This window comes from Heterodontus francisci, chromosome 5 (assembly GCF_036365525.1).
Source record: "Heterodontus francisci isolate sHetFra1 chromosome 5, sHetFra1.hap1, whole genome shotgun sequence".
Classification (NCBI taxonomy): domain Eukaryota; kingdom Metazoa; phylum Chordata; class Chondrichthyes; order Heterodontiformes; family Heterodontidae; genus Heterodontus; species Heterodontus francisci.
The window spans coordinates 63,244,709-63,262,221 of record NC_090375.1 but is presented as its reverse complement, the minus strand read 5'-3'; the positions used below and the strand labels follow the sequence as shown (position 1 = coordinate 63,262,221).

The window sequence follows — 17,513 nt, the reverse complement described above, 5'->3', positions numbered from 1 at the left end:
TGTGAGGGGCATTGATGGGTTAGAACATAGAACAGTACAGCACAGTACAGGCCCTTTGGCCCACGATGTTGTGCCGAACCTTTAACCTACTCTAAGATCAAACTAACTATCTACCCTTCATTCTACTATCATCCATGTACCTATCCAAGAGTCGCTTAAATGCCCCTAACGTATCTGCTTCTACTACCACCGCTGGCAGCGCATTCCACGCACCCACCACTCTCTGTGTAAAGAACCTACCTCTGACATCTCCCCGAAACCTTCCTCCAATCACCTTAAAATTATGCCCCCTGGTGATAGCCCTTTCCACCCTGGGAAAAAGTCTCTGACTATCCACTCTATCTATGCCTCTCATCATCTTGTACCCCTCTATCAAGTCACCTCTCATCCTTCTTCGCTCCAATGAGAAAAGCCCTAGCTCCCTCAATCTTTCTTCATAAGACATGCCCTCCAGTCCAGGCAGCATCCTGGTAAATCTCCTTTGCACCCTCTCTAAAGCTTCCACGTCCTTCCTATAATGAGGCGACCAGAACTGAACACAATATTCCAAGTGTGGTCGAACCAGGGCCTTATAGAGCTGCAGCATAACCTCGCGGCTCTTAAACTCAATCCCCCTGTTAATGAAAGCCAACACACCATACGCCTTCTTAACAACCCTATCAACTTGGGCGGCAACTTTGAGCGATCTATGGACATGGACCCCAAGATCCCTCTGTTCCTCCACACTACCAAGAATCCTGTCTTTAAGCCTGTACTCCGCATTCAAATTCGACCTTCCAAAATGAATCACTTCACACTTTTCCAGGTTGAACTCCATCTGCCACTTCTCAGCCCAGCATCCTGTCAATGTCCCGTTGCAACCTACAACAGCCTTCCACACTATCCACAACTCCAGCAACCTTCGTGTCATCGGCAAACTTGCTAACCCAGCCTTCCACTTCCTCATCCAAGTCATTTATAAAAATCACAAAGAGCAGAGGTCCCAGAACAGATCCTTGTGGAACACCACTGGTCACCGAGCTCCATGCTGAATACTTTCCATCTACTACCACCCTCTGTCTTCTATGGGCCAGCCAATTTTGTATCCAGACAGCCAACGTTCCCTGTATCCCATGCCTCCTTACTTTCTGAATGAGCCGACCATGGGGAACCTTATCAAACGCCTTGCTAAAATCCATATACACCACATCCACTGCTCTTCCTTCATCAATGTGTTTTGTCACATCTTCAAAGAATTCAATAAGGCTTGTGAGGCATGACCTGCCCCTCACAAAGCCATGCTGACTGTCTCTAATCAAACCATGCTTTTCCAAATAATCATAAATCCTGTCTCTCAGAATCCTCTCCAATAATTTGCCCACTACCGACGTAAGACTGACTGGTTTATAATTCCCAGGGTTATCCCTATTCCCTTTCTTGAACAAGGGAACAACATTTGCCACCCTCCAATCATCCGGTCCTACTCCAGTGGACAGTGTCCTCACAAACGACCAGGTCCCTCTCACTAGTGAATACTGAAGCAAAGTATTCATTTAGGACCTCCCCTACCTCCTCCGACTCCAGGCACAAGTTCCCTCCACTATCCCTGATCGGTCCTACCCTCACTCTGGCCATCCTCTTGTTCCTCACATAAGTGTAGAACGCCTTGGGATTTTCCTTAATCCTACCCGCCAAGACTTTTTCATGTCCCCTTCTAGCTCTCCTAAGTCCATTCTTCAGTTCCTTCCTGGCTACCTTGTAACCCTCTAGAGCCCTGTCTGATCCTTGCTTCCTCAACCTTAAGTAAGCTTCCTTTATCCTCTTGACTAGCTGTTCCACATCTCTTGTCATCCAAGGTTCCTTCACCCTACCATCCCTTTCTTGCCTCATCGGGACAAACCTATCCAGCAGTCGCAGCAAGTGCTCCCTAAACAACCTCCACATTTCTGTCGTGCATTTCTCTGAGAACATCTGTTCCCAATTAATGCTCCCCAGTTCCTGCCTAATAGCATTGTAATTCCCCCTCCCCCAAATAAATATTTTCCCATCCCGTCTGCTCCTGTCCCTCTCCATGACTATAGTAAAGGTCAGGGAGTTGTGATCACTATCACCGAAATGCTCTCCCACCGAGAGATCTGCCACCTGGCCTGGTTCGTTGCCAAGCACCAAGTCCAACATAGTCTCCCCTCTAGTCGGCCTATCTACATATTGAGTCAGGAAACCTTCCTGGACACACCTGACAAAAACGTTTTCCCTTAGCGGAGGGGTCAAGAACCAGGGGACATAGATTTATGGTAAGTGGCAGGAGGTTTGAGGGGATTTGAGGAAAACCTTTTTCACCCAGCGGGTGGTTGGAATCTGAAACGCACTGCCTGAAGAGGTGGTGGAGGCAGGAACCCTCAAAACATTTAAGAAGTATTTAGATGAGCACTTGAAACGCCATAGCGTACAAGGCTACGGGCCAAATGCAGGAATACAGGATTAGAAGGGCGGCGCAGTGGTTAGCACTGCAGCCTCGCAGCTCCAGGGACCCGGGTTCGATTCTGGGTACTGCCTGTGCAGAGTTTGCAAGTTCTCCTTGTGGCTGCGTGGGTTTTCGCCGGGTGCTCCGGTTTCCTCCCACAGCCAAAGACTTGCAGGTTGATAGGTAAATTGGCCATTGTAAATTGCCCCTAGTGTAGGTAGGTGATGGGGAACATGGGATTACTGCAGGGTTAGTATAAATGGGTGGTTGTTGGTCGGCACAGACTCGGTGGGCCGAAGGGCCTGTTTCAGTGCTGTATCTCTAAATAAAATAAATAAATAAAATAAAAATAAAATAGTTGGGTGCTGGATGGCCAGCACAGACACGATGGGCTGAAGGGCCTGTTTCTGTGCTGTATAACTCGATGACTCTATGACTGTATGACAGCACTGACGACATCATCAGGCTGCGACACTTCAAGCTTAATTTGGCCCCTGCCTGACTTGAGGCGGTCAGCCTCCATGCTGTTGGAATCCTGGCGATAAATTAACATGGGGAGAGAATATGTCAGTAATGTGGTGCGATCCCCTTCGTCTCGCCATTTTAAATACCCACCCCTCCCTTTTGTACCAGATGGGCAATGGTTCAAATCCCGATTTAGGACTTGATATAGATAAAGCAACCAAACACAAACTGCTCCTCATCCCCAGCCGCAGATTGCAGGCATTGTGTTAATGTCAATCTCATAAATGTAGAACTCTCCTGCTCCTTTTGCATTTACCACATCCATTTTGCAATTTTAATTGACTTTGTGTTACCTTGGGGGTATACTAAATCAATTGCTACTTGAGTACAATTGTTTTCTATGCTATAAATGTTATTACTTAAGAACAAACCCTGCCCAGCTATGTTGAAACACATTTACAAAGAAGAATGAAATAAGTGATCATTAAACATTTGCAATGATTGATCAAAATGCCTAAGCATAATCTGTCATTAAGAAGGCAAGTTAGATTGAAAAGCAGCAGAGAGTGGCATCTGGAGTTAAAGAGAAACTGCTCCTATTTTGCTTCTTGTAATAATGATTGTGGAGCAAGATCTGGGCAAAAACTCCACAGGCACCAAGGGTGACTGGGTGAGCAGAGGACAGGCAGCTGAGGAGAATTAATGGAAGCCAGCCACTAGACTTAGCAATGTTTTCTTTTCCTTAACACAGGCTCTAGGGGTTTAAACAAGTTGTGATGAGAATCCAGTGAACGCACTGCAGCTGTTGGCAGGAAACCACAAGGCTTTGGTGGGTGCAGGGCAGCAGGACCTCCAGGCAGGACTGAGCAATGTGGAGCGTGAAAAGCAGAACAATCTGTTCATTAAATAAAATGAATAATATATTAATTTTGAATAAGAATATAGAAAATTTTGAACTTGCTGGGAAGGAAGACAAAAGAAAGTGCAAGTTTCTGCCAGTCACACAGGAAAAAGAAAGAAATGAAAAAAAAAATCACAAAGTTTAGAGCATGCTCCTAGCACCTAAGAGACGAGCAGTTGGTTCATTTTTAAAATTCAAAACCTAGTGAGATTTTCTAACTTTGCATTTAATATCGCAAGATCATAAATGGCCTTTAAAGAAAGTGGAAATTGTCGGTCTCCTTTTTTTTTTGGTATTCATAAATTATAAATTGTGCACATTGCATATGTTCAAGTTCCTTGGCCTGTTGTTTTTAATGTGAAGACCAGCAGCAGAGCTGTGGAGTTAGAGAGTGAACAAACAGGAAAATTATATAAATTAGTAACTGTTTTTCTGTGTTTGCTTACCCTGGACCAATTGGCCATAAAAAGTGACTCCAGACTCCTACAGAACGTACTTTCATTGGCATTGAAGCAGAGTCCATCCTGGTCCACTTTAAAAGTGACAGACTGTTAGAGGGCTGGCTACTCAAAGTGAGCCAAAGAATAGGACCGGAGTTAACGGCAGCTGTAAATAATAACAGGAGTTATTTGCAGAGTTCAATTATTTCCCCACTGTGTGATTCAAAGAGGTCAAACTTGCAATCTAATTGGAAGTTTCACATTGGTTTTCATGTGTAGTTCATTGTCCATGTCAATGGACGAGCCTTTGCTGTATGATAAGCAAAGGATCCTGGCACAAAATCATTGAGAAGAGACACCATTGCTAACAGTACTATGCTTCAGTCCTGCAGGATGCTAAATATTAGTCATGACCTTTGACTTCTAGCTGTGGGAAATGTTAAAAAGAAAATAGATTCTCATATTCAATCCTGTTTCTTTACATTTTGTTCCTTTTTATTCCTCCTGTTCCTGTTTCTAGTTCTGTCTCAGTGGGAGTAATTTAACCCCCCAAAATGGTTGGGTGTGGGTCGGGTGGGAGGTTGAGATGTTAAAGGTCTGAAACAGGAACCCAACTCACCTTAAACACACCCACTTCTGATTATAATGGAGGCGGAACGAGAGGCAGAATGTGACTAATGGTGTCCCTAAACCTATGCAGAATTTGACATAAGCAGAGATGTCTATTTAAAAAAAATCTAGATATTCCAATTCATTTTTCTAAAATTTAATAAAAGTATAAAAATTCCTAAAAGGAGTAAATTTTTAATCGCTGGAGAGTTTGTGACCAACAGTCGAATGTGATCATGCAGGAGGTCCAGATATGTTATTACAAGATGGTAACCAGCTTTGCAGCAGCAAAATAAATGCAGCTTACACTGCAGTCACTTAAAGAAATATTGAAGTATTTATTCAGTTTGCTTTCCAATAGTTATTAAATAGAAATAATCCTAATGACATATGCCAGACGTGATAAAACAGCACACCCTCCATCGTGTTGTGTGGCACTATCACCATGCTAAATGGGATAGATTCAGAACAGATTTAGCAATGCAAAACTGGGCATCCATGAGGCGCTATGGGCCAGCAGTAGCAACAGAATTATACTCAACCACAATCTGCAACCTGGCATATCCCCCACTCTACCATTACCATTAAGCTGGGGAACCAACCCTGGTTCAATGAAGAGTGCAGGAGGGAATGCCAGGAGCAGCACCAGGTATACCTCAAAAAAGAAATTAGTTGTCAACCTGGTAATGCTACAACACAGGACTACTTGCGTGCCAAACAGTGTAAGCAGCATGCGCTAGAGCTAAGCAATCCCATAACCAATGGATCAGCTCTGCAATCCTGCCACATCCAGTCATTAATGGTGGTGGACAATTAAACAACTAACTGGAGGAGGTGGCTCCACAAATATTTCCGTTCTCAATGATGGGGGAGCGCAGCATATCAGTGTGAAAGATAAGGCTGAAGCATTTGCACCAATCTTCAGCCAGAAGTGCCAAGTGGATGATCCATCTCGTCCGCCTCCTGAGGTCCCCAGCATCACAGCAGCCAAATTGATTCACTCCATGTGATATCAAGAAACGACTGAAGGCACCTTACACTGGATACAAAGGCTATGGGTCCTGACAACATTCTAGCAATAGTACTGAAAACCTGTGCTATAGATCCTGCCACGTCCCAAGCCAAGCTGTTGCAGTACAGCTACAACACTGGCATCTACCCAGCAATGTGGAAAATTGCCCAGGCATGTCCTGTACACAAAAAGCAGGACAGGTCGAACCCAGCCAATTACCACCCCATCAGTCTACTCTCGATCATCAGTAAAGTGATGGAAGATGTCATCAACATTGCTATCAAGCGACATTTGCTTAGTGTTACAACCAGGTGAGAAGTGGTCTAGGGGTTCCCTCTCAGCCTTTGCCTGCTTTAACTGTAACAGGGTTTAATTTTAAAACACTGTGTTTTTAGCTCCTCCTTAGTGAATCCTTGTTCACTGCTCCAATTGTAAGGCAAAGAAATCAAACAGGTTTCCTTAGATTTAAACAAGAAAAGTAGAAGTTTATTAATCTTGAACTCTAATCCAGTTAACGACTATGAATATGCGACGCAACCACACTAGCATGCATACGTGAAAAACACACATGCAGATAGAGACAGAAAAAGTCAAAGAATTAAAGGGAAAATGTTTGAGGCAATATCTTGGAGTTACAGTCCTTTAAGTTCCATGTGAAGTCTTTGGTTGCCAGTAAGTATTGCAATTCATTGCGGCCCAGGTCATGATCCAACTTGTTCCATTATAGGAGTCTTTTCTCTCTTGAGCTTTACATGTCTTCCATGGGTCTGGTGGCTTGGGAGAAAACGAGGGAGAGGCTTCCTTGTTCCAGCTTCAGTTGCACACTGCCTTCTGAATCCAAACTGTCCTGTGGCTAGTTCAAAAATCCTGGACCAGCCAGTTAGTCATGTGACCAGCTGGTTTAACCAGTCTTGGCTTTGTGGATTGTATCGTCTTAGCAGGCCCTGGAATGCGCTTCCTTACACCTTCAATGTCTGGTGATCAAAATCCATTTGGGTTAATTGGAGCAGAGAATAGTCCTTTGTCTCCACAAGCAGCATCTCTTAGTATGCAAATGTCCTTCCATCCCAGTGTCTGGTGATCTTCAAACAAGTCATTTCTTCGCTCCAGCAGCAGTTTAAAATCAATGTTCATATGACAAAATTAATATGCCTCATTCTTGCAGGTCAGGGTCTGCATGGCACCTTCTCAGTGACACTCAGTACCTGACCTCATTATAGCCTTGGTGCAAACATGAACAAAAGAGCTGAACTCGAGGAGAGGTGCGAGTCACTGCCCTTGACATCAAGGCAGCATTTGACCGAGTATGGCATGAAGGAGCCCTAGCAACACTGGAGTCAATGGGAATCGGGGAAAACTGTCCGCTGATTGGAGTCATACCTAGCGCAAAGGAAGATGGTTGTGGGTGTTGGAGGTCAATCATCTCGGCTCCAGGACATCACTGCAGGAATTCCTCAGGCTAGGGTCTTAGGCCCAACCATCTTCAGCTGCTTTATCAATGACCTTACTTAAATCATAAGGTCAGAAGTGGGGATGTTCGCTGATGATTGCACAATGTTCATCACTATTCACGACTCCTCAAATACTGAAGCAATCTGTGTAGAAATGCAGCAAGACCTGGAAAATATCCAGGCTTGGGCTGAGAAGTGGCAAGTAACACTCGTGCCAGGCAATGCCCATCTCCAACAAGAAAGAATCTAACCATCTCCACTTGACATTCAATAGCATTACCATCGCTGAATCCCCCACTATCAACATCCTGGGGGGTACCATTGACCAGAAACTGAACTAGAGTAGCCATATAAATACCGTGGCTACAAGAGCAGGTCAGAGGCTAGGAATTCTGTGGCGAGTAACTCATCTGACTCCCCAAAGCCTGTCCAGCATCTACAAGGCACAAGTCAGGAGTGTGGTGGAATACTCTCCACTTGCCTGGATGGATGCAGCTCCAACAACACTCAAGAAGCTCAACACCATCCTGGACAAAGTATCCCACTTGATTGGCACCCCATCCACAAACATTCACTCCCTCCACCACCGACGCACAGTGGCGGCAGTGTGTACCATCTGCAAAATGCACTGCAGCAACGCACCAAGACTCCTTAGACAACACCTTCCAAACCCGTGACTTCTACCAACTAGAAGGACAAGGGCACCAAATGCATGGGAACACCACCACCTGCAAGTTCCCCCTCCAAGCCACACAACATCCTGACTTGGAACTATATTACCGTTGCTTCACTGTCGGGTCAAAATCCTGGAACTCCCTTCCTAACAGCACTGTGAGTGTACCTACCCCACATGGACTGCAGCAGTTCAAGAAGGCAGTTCACCACCTTCTCGAAGCCAATTATGGATGGGCAATAAATGCTAGCATAGCCAGCGATGCCCACATCCCATGAACTAATAACAAAAGAACATAGCCTGACATGAAGGTCATCCTGACAGTGGTCCATCCCCACCATCAGAATTATAATTTCCAGCAGCTGGATTGATCCCATACAGGTTGTTAGGCATTTTACATGCAGATTATTTTATTTTGTCTTTTTTTGTCTCTTGTCGCAAGCTCTGTGATGGTTTCTGTGAGTTCAGCTCTCAGCTGGAGGGTCAGGGTCAGCACATTATCCAGCACATCTGTATCCACATTATCATCTTTGTAGAGGGGGCTGCATTGGTTTCTCACCCATCTTAGTCAATGGCTGCACTGCAGACAATTCAGGCTCAGACTACTTGAACTACACTGTAGCACGTTGAGATACTTCAGACTTCTGATAGGCTCTGCGCTACTCATCCTCGATCCTTATTGATTGCACTGATGTGTTGTCCCATAGCTCTGCCCTCCCGCTATAAATGAGGGTAAGATGGTGCTGGACATGGGGAGGGGTAGTGTCCGCCCCAATCTTATTTTTGGCAATCCCTTGAAACGTTCTTCCACTCTCTAGGAGGCCGAGAACCCCTGCTTTACAGCACTGCTCGTAGGCCAGGAGGAGCAGGAACTGTTTCCTCCAAGCTCAACAAGCAAACCTGTTTTGAAAGAAAATCCCAAATCATTGACCTCGCTTCCCCTGTGGTCACTGAGCCCCCCCTTCACCATCTCCCAACCCCCACACGTGATTACAGACCTCAGACCCTTCTTGTCTCTCCTCCCGGTCTCCATTCCGCCTTTCAATCTCTCCCAACTCTTTGATTTCCCCCGCCCCTCCCCAGCCAAGCTCTCCTGACTGCCGGGTTTCCTGATCATAACTCCCCCCCCCTGCCCCGAAGCCCTCCCCCAGTAAATATCAGGGCAATGTTAATGTGCTGAAGGGCTATGTACAAAGAACAGTACAGCACAGGAACAGGCCATTCGGCCCTCCAAGCCTGCGCCGATCTTGATGGCTATCTAAACTAAAACCTTCTGCATTTCCGGCGACCGTATCCCTCTATTTCCATCCTATTCATGTATTTGTCAAGATGCCCCTTAAACGTCGCTATCGTACCTGCTTCCACCACCTCCCCTGGCAGCAAGTTCCAGGCACTCACCACCCTCTGTGTAAAGAACTTGCCTCGCACATCCCCTCTAAACTTTGCCCCTCGCACCTTAAACCTATGTCCCCTAGTAACTGACTCTTCCACCCTGGGAAAAAGCTTCTGACTATCCGCTCTGTCCATGCCGCTCATAACTTTGTAAACCTCTATCATGTCGCCCCTCCACCTCCGTCGTTCCAGTGAAAACAATCCGAGTTTATCCAACCTCTCCTCATAGCTAATGCCCTCCAGACCAGGCAACATCCTGGTAAACCTCTTCTGTACCCTCTCCAAAGCCTCCACATCCTTCTGGTAGTGTGGCGACCAGAATTGCACGCAATGTTCTAAGTGTGGCCTAACTAAGGTTCTGTACAGCTGCAGCATGACTTGCCAACTTTTTATACTTTATGCCCCGACCGATGAAGGCAAGCATGCCGTATGCCTTCTTGACTACCTTATCCACCTGCGTTGCCACTTTCAGTGACCTGTGGACCTGTACGTCCAGATCTCTCTTCCTGTCAATAGTCCTAAGGGTTCTGCCATTTACTGTATACTTCCCACCTGTATTAGATCTTCCAAAATGCATTACCTCACATTTGTCCGGATTAAACTCCATCTGCCATTTCTCCGCCCAATTCTCCAACCGATCTATATCCTGCTGTATCCTCTGACAATCCTCATCACTATCCGCAACTCCACCAACCTTTGTGTCGTCCGGAAACTTACTAATCAGACCAGCTAAATTTTCCTCCAAATCATTTATATTTTCTACAAACAGAAAAGGTCCCAGCACTGATCCCTGCGGAACACCACTAGTCACAGCCCTCCATTCAGAAAAGCACCCTTCCACTGCTACCCTCTGTCTTCTATGACCGAGCCAGTTCTGTATCCATCTTGCCAGCTCACCTCTGATCCCGTGTGACTTCACCTTTTGTACCAGTCTGCCATGAGGGACCTTGTCAAAGGCTTTACTGAAGTCCATATAGATAACACCCACTGCCCTTCCTTCATCAATCATCTTGGTCATTTCCTCAAAAAACTCAATCAAGTTAGTGAAACACGACCTCCCCTTCACAAAACCATGCTGCCTCTCGCTAATAAGTTCATTTGTTTCCATATGGGAGTAAATCCTGTCCTGAAGAATCCTCTCTAATAATTTCCCTCCCACTGACGTAAGGCTTACCGGCCTATAATTTCCTGGATTGTCCTTGCTACCCTTCTTAAACAAAGGAACAACATTGGCTATTCTCCAGTCCTCTGGGACCTCACCTGTAGCCAACATTTTTGCTGTAAGTGTTTTGCTCCATCTGGATTGTGTACAATGCAATAACATCACAAACTGTTGTATGTGTTTGCATTTATTTCAGCTGTTGAAAGAGAAATGATAGGTTATTGTTCCTGTTGAAGACTCTTTGTTAGGATCTGACGACATATTAATGTAGAATCTTAAAGATTATAGCAGAGGAGGCTAATAGTCAGCCCCCAATCCTACACCAGTATTAGCTTTTCAACTGGAGATATGTATTCTAATCCCATTTATCTGCTGTTTCTATACAGCCTTTTAAATTTTCCTTTTCAAATATTTGTCTGAATTATTTTAAATAAAATAGCTGTAGACATGTTAATGAGGCACTCCATGTTCTAATAACAGTGTGGACAAATCCCTTCCAATTTCCCACTTTGTTGTTCTAATAATCCTCAGTGTGTATGTGTATGTGGTACCATATATCAGCTCTTCAAGTTACTAATTTAAAATAATTGAATTTCTTCGCATAAATTGCTGTGAAAATAAAAGGTATTAATCACCTTTGTGAAAAAAATGCATGTATGAGGTCAGTATTTTGTCACGTGATTAGAGCACTGCTTGTATGTTGGTAGCTGCACATGTCGGGGACAGGATGATATGTCTTTCAGGTCTAGCTAAGTCAGAAGGTATCAGAAATCCTACAGATCTTGTTATCTGGAATGCACTGCTGTAAAGGGTGATGAAAGCAGATTTAATAGCAACTTTCAAAGGGGAATTGAATGCACATTTGAAAATGAGCATTTTGGGGGGCTTTGGGGAAAGAGCAGAGGAGTGGAACTAATTGGAAAGCTTGTTGAAAGGGCTGGTGCTGGCATGGATCAAATGGCCTCTGTCTGTGCTGCCAAGTTTTGGGCCTTATAGGGTTGGGAAATTATCATTTCCACGGCACGGAAGTGGGGTTAGTTTATGATTGCATTCTGACTTTCTTGGTTAATATGTGTGGGTGAGAGTTCCACTATTGTGTTTCATGCTGCCTGCCGTTTCCCGGGTTTAAGTCCATACATTGCCATTTCTGCCGCATATGCCCCACAGATGTTTCGCCCACATATTGTGAGGAGGTTTCTACTCCACCATATCGGTTGGCAGCAGGGAGACTACAAAAATCATGGCTAAAGTTTTTATTTTGATCATAACTTTTGAGTACTTTAGATGGTTTCTTTATAAAAAATCAAATAATTTTATGATAAATTATTAATTTTTCTCCTCATCCCCTCAAGTCTCCTAGTAAGTGATTTAAAAAGTCAGATAAATGGAACAATAGACTCTTACAGCACTGAAGGAGGCCATTCAGTCCATCGTACCTGTGCCAGCTCTTTGAATGAGCTTTCCAATTAGTCCCACTCTCTGTTCTTTCTTCACTGCCATAATTTTTTTTTCCTTTTCAGGTATTTATCCAATTCTCTTTTGAATCTGATTCCACCAACCTTTCAGGCAGTGCATTCCAGATCATCAGAACTCAGTATAAAGAAAATTCTCCTCATCCCCCTCTGGTTCTTTTGCCGATCATCTGTGTCCTCTGGTTAGTGAGCCCCCTACCATCAGAACCCCTCGTAATTTTGAACACCTGTATTAAATCTTCCCTTGGCCTTCTCTGCTCACAGGATAATAATCCCAGCTTCTCTCCACATAACTGGAGACCCTCGTCCCCAGTAAACCTTCTCAGCACGCTCTCCAAGGCCTTGACATCCTTCCTAAAGTGTGGTGCCCAGAAATAGACACTATCTAGTGATTTATGAAGTGGAAATTTAGGTGCAGCCTCCTTAGTGAGGGTGATGTGACAAACAAGGATACGCAAGAGTGAGCTGGGGTGATTGATCTTTCAAGGATTGGAACTTGTTCACATCAATTTGAATTATGAGCACTACCCCCCCAAGAGTCAGATTCCACTGGATTTATAATGCTATTTGCATCTAACCTCAATCAGCATTAAATCCTATTTCATGTATAATCTACTTTCCTGTCAGGAAAGCTGTTTTCTCTTTTCAGAAGTGGGCACTGTTGTGGAAATTACAAATAACTGACAGCAATGCTGAATTCTTTGTGACCACAACTTTGAGCAATCTGATCAGTATCTGTTGAAAAGAGAGGGTGGTGATTGCTCAAATTTGATGGAAGTCATTGAAATAACAGCAGAACATTTGATGTACATGAGGACAAGGGAAGCAGGGTCAAGCATCCAGGTGGTAGCGATATTTTCGATGGGCTAAGGACAACCAGAAACCTTGGCCACGACATTGACGGATGGGTTTTCTGAGCCGAAATTCGGGGTTGGGGGTGTGTGATGGTGGAGTTTCGGTGGAAACCCAGAAGTCCAGTTTTCCTACATGCTGTGGAGTTACTATACATTTGTTTTTTGACGGACTTCCTGCCCAGAAGTCAACTTGATTGACAGGCTTGATTTCCAATTGGACAGAGAGTACTCTGGAGCAGGTCGCAGCTGCAGTTCAGGAGCCTGTAGCTGTTAGTGGGAGTATGGTGGAGGTGTGCCTGATCCCTGATCTTTAGATTGGGGTGCGGGAGGTGCTTTCCAATCCCAGGGAAGCAGGTAAGCTTGTGAGGTGTGGGCACTCTTGCTTCTTCTGACCCACAAGCAGTGTTATAAAGGCATTTTCTTTTTCTCCAAAGCTGTCCCCTCCTCCATTGAGCAGCTGAGTTTCCTGAGGACTGGGAAACCCAGCCAGCCAGAGTTAAACCCGTGAGGCTTTATAATATTTAAATTAACCAAACCCCCTGCTTGGGAGTGGGTTGGCTGCCTGCCCCTTGTCCAGCCTTCGTTAAACCTGGAGGTAGACAGACTGGGGTCATGTTTGAGATTTAAAACATTTTTGCACCTCACCTGATCCCAACCCACCCATTTTCTGGGGTTAAAATTCACCTCATCAGTGCTGTCCATGGTTAGCAGAGATTATCTGGTCCCAAAATGTAGTCTTAAAATGTCAAACCGGTTGAAATACTTGTGGTGAAAATACCAGTTAGGTTCATAAAGTAGGCAACACTGCAACTTGAGGAGCCTACGTACAATTCTCTTATAAGTCGAAGTCAGAGCTATTCATTAAAATCAAGCAAGAAGACAGCAACATGAATTTTGGTCAAGATATGGCTCCAATCTTAAATTAAGATGAGTGTGACCAACAGGAGGTTCCACGAAATCTGTTTGCTATGTATGTTAGCTAAGGCAATCTGCCATGTTCTAGTAATTTATTAGATTTTAATGGTGAAGGTAATTATTTATCTAGCTGGTTTGATAGCGCTGATGGCACGAGTAGCTTCAGGTACATGGGTATCCAGTAATATTTTGGAGTCCAGGTCTTTAAACCAGTAGTGTGTGCATTCATGAGGGTTAGTACCTCGGACCTTAAGGCTTCTGCCAACAACAGTGCTGCTATCGATGCCCCTGACATTGGCACACACTTCATATTGGCCTGCAGTGCAAAGAACCCAGCCATCACCGCAGCACACTACTGTGGATAGTCATCTCCACACTAGCCTTCACTTTGGCAATTTTTTTGGCATAGCTTCCAATAACTCAATCCAGGTTCTGTCCTCAGAAAGCATCCTTTTAAAAGCATGCCGTTTTAGGATCAAATCCTGAGGCTCAATAGCTGAGAATTGGCATGAGCTTAACCTTTAGACAGCTGGTTCCTGCTGCTGCTCTTGCACCTGCATAGCTGCGCCTTGTGCATTATTCATTGCAACCTACTCTCTCACTTTCTAAATCCCCCGTGGTGGATATACCCGAGTTTCTTGTCTAGGTTGGAATGAGTGATGCTGGATTCTGCGATGCTCAGCAAGCCTGGGTCGCTCAACTTCTGCACTAGTTCCTGTGGAGGAAGAAGCACAATACCATCATGATGGCACTTTTTCAAGCATGGGTTACAGCAGAATGAGTCGCACTATATTATGCTCAGTGTATGTACTAGTCACTGAGTGAGTAGGAGAGAATGATGGTATTAATGCTGAGCTAGAAGTAGGCTACTGATTTCACCATCCCCTCTTCCCTGGAAGGTAGCCCACTCAGTGGTGTAAGTTTTGGAGCCCTCTGAAAGCCGAGAAGAAAAGTCGCAATAATCAAGTACTACTGTGCTGCCCTCGTGGTGTGATTAAATCTATGTACATCATGCAGCTATATGGACGTGGATGGATGATTTATGGCCAAGTCCTTTCAATGATGTAAATGATAGTGTTCTCTGCTGTAGAATGGCCATGTGGTAAGCATTAAATGGACAGTATGATGTTGTAAGGGTCAAGAATCTCCTTGGACCATATGAGTTTAAGCACTACTTCATAAATTATTCTGCTTGTCAGTCCTATTTTGGCTGCCCTTGGATGTTTTATAGGAACAGAACATTCAGCTCATCGAAGCTGTTCCCACATCCAGTGGAGATCATGGCTGATCTGTATCCTAACTCCATCTATCTTAGCTCCATATCCTTTTATACCATTTTGAATGCTGCTTACCAGATCTTCCTTCCTCATAGGTAGCTCTTCCAGCTGGTGCCCTTTGCATGTATACATATTACCACCAAGCATTCTTGGCTGTTCCATGTGGAAAATGGGGGCCAAACCTGCCCCAGTAAGTTTATCTTAAAAGCATCAGGAACCTTTGGGACATGTGGTACTTCACCATCTCTGTTTTCATTTGCCTGTAATTAGCTGGATAGATTTATAAATGATTGTATCTCCCTTTTGCAATGCTTTGTCAGTCTCTCAATCCTGCAACAGTGCCAGGTATCTCACTGAACAAGTAGTGAGCTTCCAGTGGAAGGAACTCTTACAAATCTTTAAAATTGGTTTTACTAATCTTCCAGTTGGCGGAATAATCCTGAACTTCAGCCCAATTCTGGCCTGCAAAATGAGTAATTCTCATTGCCATTAGGTGGGATCCTAATACGTGTATTCCACATACGTGTAGAACCCTGTGAGGTTTAGCAGCGTCATCATGTGCGTTGTTTGACGATGAATGGGCACATCTGCATGCAGTACAAACATTTCAAACCCTGACTTTCAGCACCAAATTATGAAGGAGAAGCAACTTAAGGGAAGTTCAGTAACACCAAGAAGCCCAGGAATGAGCATGAAATCTTAGTTCCTCACCCAAAGAATGCGTCAGATTGACCAATTCAGCTTAATTTTTTGAACACCCAATGGTTGCTCAGAATGGATGATTTGGATTGGCTTGTACCATCACAGTGGGTGTATTACCAAAATACTGCTGATGCCATCTATGATTGGAACCACATAGTCATTTATGGCACAGAAGGAGGTCATTCAGCCCATTGAGTCCATGCTGGCTCTCCGTGGAGTGATGCAGAAAAGTCTCAGCTTAGTCTTTTCTGTGCCAGTCATGTACCCTTATGGTGTCACCTCTGTTATCTCCTTTCAAAGCTCAAGAACTCAACTTTTTTTCTCCTGACCACACCCTCAACACCAGGAATCACCACACAACCCTTTTCTGCACTGTCTCCAGTGCTTGAATCCATCTCAGTGATGAGATTTCAAAACCACCCTCACCTGGGCACTGGAGAGTACAGACATTCCCAACTTGCACTACGTTACAGCTATACGGCTCAGCAATCTATTTCGTTCATCATTCTAGTGATGGACACGTTAAACAGTATACTAAAATGCCTAGATCCTTTTTAACTTTACTCAACTATTTTGACACCATGCATAACATCCACTTTTCTTTCCATGTGGAATACATTACATTTACAACTATACTGTATCTTATCTGCCATTTTTTCACCCACCTAATTTTATTTCCCCTCACCCCAGCCCATTTTGTAGGACCCTGGTTTCTTCACATTCAAATGCCATCCAGTTGCCACTGTATTCATAACAGAAAGTGAATGCCCACCAATACCCAGTAGGTCTAGTAGTGACAACCAGCACCTGCTTCACAGAGCAATGCATATTTGGGACTGGGTTTTACCAGAAGGGAGCCCATCCTTTACTTTATTCTCCAGGCTGCTTGAGATGAAGACTTTAAAACATTTCGCAGTACCTGCCTCTCTCTTCTCACCAGACTTTTGTTCCCACAGGATACTCATTGAAAACGTTTTAAAATGAATGATGTTTTTGCCTCTTATTGGAGGTGGAGCATCAATCATGGAATTTCAGTCATGAGCATATACTCACTTTCCCTCTCAGTGTTACTGGCCGATTGCACCAGGGAGAGAGAAGTTAGTGTCTGTATAATCCCTGCTGGATGTGGATCAATGTGCATTATTTTGCCTTAATGGTATCACAATGGTTCATCTACATTCTCTAGAACACTGGGGAGTCTCTCAGAATGGTAGCCTTGAGCTGGATCATTGGTTTCAAGAATTCTACTGTTCTCGTAGAAGTGTGACAAAATTAATGCTGAGCTTCATTCCCTCCTATACGATTTAACACAATTCCTGGGCGATTATACTTACCAGTTAAAGCCCAAAAAAGTGATATATAGGGAACTGTGAGGTTTAGTGATGTTCAAAACAAAATCTGATTTTCTCCCAATTCTTTGGGCTCTCTAAGTTCTTTTTCACTTTGTTTTCAAACATTTTTGATGGTAAAAAATAAAAACTGAAAAATACAAAAAAATCTCTCTTTTTTTAAATTGGCAATAGTAACTAATTTTAAAGGCCCTTAGAAATACTTGATGCTGGGATCATGTTGCACTTGTGGGTAGGAGGATCTAGAGGGAGAGAAGGGGGAGAGAGCCTGGAACAGGGAAGCCTGAACTTTGAGGTCTTGAGGAAGCTGACTTCTCCTAGCTCCGCAAGAAACATAAAGAAATTGGTCTCTTCTGGTCCTGGTTCTTTTTCCTGTACTCCTCACTTGACGGGAAG

At 44.3% G+C, this 17,513-nt stretch overlaps 1 protein-coding gene across 5 annotated transcripts in view; it reads left to right on the top strand.

The window, feature by feature from the left end:
* Positions 1–17,513, top strand: part of LOC137369878 (UDP-N-acetylglucosamine transporter TMEM241 homolog) — a 207,712-nt gene that overhangs the window by 171,102 nt on the left and 19,097 nt on the right. The window contains exon 16 of one of the 5 annotated variants that reach the window (XR_010975032.1): positions 3,660–3,737. The exons of the other annotated variants lie outside the window; for them this stretch is intronic. The gene's annotated coding sequence lies outside the window, so the exon portion shown is untranslated. The remainder of the gene's footprint in view (positions 1–3,659; positions 3,738–17,513) is intronic. 5 annotated transcript variants of the gene reach the window in all.